This window comes from Limulus polyphemus, unplaced genomic scaffold, assembly GCF_000517525.1.
Source record: "Limulus polyphemus unplaced genomic scaffold, Limulus_polyphemus-2.1.2 Scaffold206, whole genome shotgun sequence".
Taxonomy (NCBI): Eukaryota; Metazoa; Arthropoda; class Merostomata; order Xiphosura; family Limulidae; genus Limulus; species Limulus polyphemus.
Genome location: NW_013665816.1, coordinates 436,933 through 440,739, shown reverse-complemented (window position 1 = coordinate 440,739; position 3,807 = coordinate 436,933).

The window sequence follows — 3,807 nt, the reverse complement described above, 5'->3', positions numbered from 1 at the left end:
TTTTCTTAACGTCTATATCTTCACTTCCTTCTTACATAAACGAACTATTAATAACCATCCAGACACCCACCCCACTTTTCTTAACGTCTATATCTTCACTTCCTTCTTACATAAACGAACTATTAATAACCATCCAGACACCCCACTTTTCTTAACGTCTATATCTTCACTTCCTTCTTACATAAACGAACTATTAATAACCATCCAGACACCCCACTTTTCTTAACGTCTATATCTTCACTTCCTTCTTACAAAAACGAACATTGTGTCATTCTTTAATTTCTGTAGTGCATATTGGAGTATAAAGGATATTTTATTAGTAGTAATAAACGACCTTATAACAATAATTTTGTTATTATTCTTTTTTTTAATTGAACTTTCAACGCTTCGTTTTATAGCTTTATCAGGAGCATTCCATTAAAATACAAACTGTAACTTTTGTCGTTACGAGCTAGGTTACGGTTTGTGTTTTAGCGGAATGTTCTTGAAGAAGCTGTAAAGTGAAACGGTGACTATACAATTAAAGACAAGAGGGGGTCTTCAATAGCCGCGGCTGTGATTAGATCTCAAATCGGTCAAGAGATGAATCTGTGAGCTAAACGTTCGTACTTGAAAAACAATAGCTTTTAGGCAGGATTAGAGTAAATTAATCTATGAGACCTTTTTTTCTTCTCTTTATTAGCTATACTTGTGAACGCCGGTAATATCAAGCGTGGGACTCGCGTATATCCGATTCGATTTTATTACTCATCAGAATCTCCACCAGCTTACCCTCAACTTGAGATTCTTTTCGGCAGGATTAGAGTAACTTAATCTATGAGACCTTGGGAGTGGTCAAATACATCAATCGAAAAGGTTTGACCTTCTGAGTTCAAAACCGTAATTATATCTCAAACCGGTCAAGAAATATGAGCTACAAGTTTGTACTTGAACAACAAAACAAAATCTCAGAGCTATTCTGTGAGCCGCTATGCCGCGGCTAAAAAATATTTATTTCTCTTTAACCATTGCGAGCTGTCGTCTAAAGTGAATATTTAATATGAAATAGTTTAAATCACTGGATTATTTGTTACACTTCTATATATATTAAATAATAACACAAATTTCACATTATTGTGGTTTATTCTGAAAATGTTTTTGCCATACACTTGTACATGAATATGCTAAAAACTATTTATAAAAATAACAATTTTGTATTTACACATTATTACAATGTTTATGTAGTTTTTAAAATAACATAAAACTGCATACTGAATCAGTTGATAAGGATCTTTTCTAATTTTTCTAGTTGTACTAACTCTATCATATACTTGGAACACAGGTACGGACAAGCGATCACTAACAAAAGAACTACGAACTAGAAAGATTTACAGCACTTTTTCTTAAGCACAGAGTAAGGTCTAACGGTGATAAGAGGGAACAAGACCAGAATATATTTCCCACAAGTTCTACCGGCAACACTTCGGCATTAAGTACTCACCAGCCCCATTATAGTGACAACGGAAGTTGGGGTTGTCAAGCTGAGGGGAGCTATGGTTAAAAATCATCTGGTTAACTTCCTTAAGCCCGTATTCGGTTGATGCAGAACGAAAGCACTAGATTTGTGGGTTGTTAAAACCGGTAGATTATACATTATCACACCTATAAGAAACTCTCACTCACACTGTCTTCTCTTCACCATAATATCTGAAGTTTACATGTTTCAAACAAACCCTGAAAACTGTATGTAGAATAGAAAACGTTTAATATACATAGAAATATTGGGTGTTACAAGTCTGCTTGATCATTAAGTCCAAACCATACCAGTGTTTTACTACCAAGATTACATTTACAGCTACTGCAACTTTTTACAAACTTTCATAAGGGCAACTGCTGTCGGTGCCTGAGCTGCTACAATCAGACATGTCCGTGGAGCCGTAAGCCATCAATCCAGAGAGATAACAGTCACCTAGAGAAGAAATCCAGGCTGACGTGGTAGGTACAGTAGCCGGAGAGTTACAACATGTAGCCGGGGAGGACATTGAAGCAGAAGGGAGGTAAAACGCTGCCTGCGTGTCCGAAGTAGGCGACGATTTCTCTGGAGTGTCACGTTCTCTATTGTCCAACATTTTTACTGTCTCTGAAAGTGCCCAGATATAGTTATGAGCAAAGCGAAGGGTTTCTATCTTAGTCAGTTTCGTGTCGTCCGGAAAAGTCGGTAGCACTCGCCGAAGTCTGTCTAGAGCGTGATTCAGGTTGTGCATGCGGTTTCTCTCCCTATCGTTGGCTTTCACTCGTCGCGTTCTCTTAATCATCTGTAGTCGCTCGGGACTTCGTGCGCGAACTCTAGTCTTGCTGTAACGTTTTCTTTTAGTTGCTGGTTTCGAGGACGAGCCTCGTAGAAGTTTGTCACTTTCATCGTTCTCGTCAGCTTGCTTTTCTAAAGTTTTTTCGCTTTTTTTATCTCTTTGATGAGTGAGAGGATCACAACAGAAATTACTTTCAACACTAGGATCAGGATCAGACGTCCAAGTGAGGTCGAAGGGATTTCTTTGACCAGAATCCAAAGAAGATCCATTCGGCAACACACCAGACGCATCGGTTGTAGCTACCATTGGAAGTATACAGCTGACACCACTGACCGCTTGAAATGTGGGTGTTGACATAATGCCCTAAACTCTGGACTCGCCCAAGTCTCTTTGCTGTTACGTTCATTTACCACATAACACTAGAAAAAGTAAAGAATGAAAATTCATTTAAAAAAAAACGCCTAGAAAAAAAAGCTCCATAATATTTATTGTTATATAATGATATTTCAAATATTTGAAAATAAATGAAAATATAATCAGCTTATATTTAAACAGTGGCAATTGACCGATATATATTCAGTATCAATTGATTACTAGTGAGTGATACAAGTTGCCAGTGATTTCCTTTCAACATGTCGAAAACAATCTAAAATTAATATCGTTGTGATAATTACAAAAGTCACACATATTGCCAATATTATTACAAACTACTGCCAGAAACTCCTTCTATTTCAAAATTGTAAGGCCGTCGAGACTATTTTAGCATGCATAACTTTTCCATCACAACTTAACTATTTAATCCATACCTGTTTTCAAAGATGTGAGTACTTTGATTTCACGCTGTTAAATAAAAATTATAGAACATTTGAATGTTCTCTAATTTCTACAGAACACATCTGCAATTGAAGTTTTTCAATTATTTTTAATTCACCATACAGTAAACTAAATTAATCTAGGTGTGTGGATAATAATATTATAGCATGGCTCTTAATTTATTATTCGATATTATACAGTGGAGCAACTGTTTAATGATTATACACACACACACATATATATGTATATGTTAAAAAAAATTTTTATCACCAGATATAAAATGGGAAATATCATATAAGACGTAAGCCTAATTCATTCTTTGATTGGCCATACCCTTTGTTATGGACTGCAATTTCGTCTATTCAAGGTTCATCAGCACAGTTTGGGTCAGCAAACCAAAGTAATACAATTAGGCCTCTTAGAATTGAGATGTATATGTAAGTGTAACGAATTTATTGTTATGTATTTATTTTAATATGAACGTTGATTAGATTAAGTTGATATTTGGAAACATACAGAGCTTGTCCTGTTAGATAGGTATTGCGAAACTACCGCCTATTCTTCAAAGTCGTAGAAGATTCTCGAGAGTAAGAATCAACAATATATCTATATACGTAAACGCTTTAACCAGTATTGTTATGTAAGACTGAAATTTCTAGAACGCCTCCACACAGGTATAAATATAACCAACGCGACGCGCCAAAAA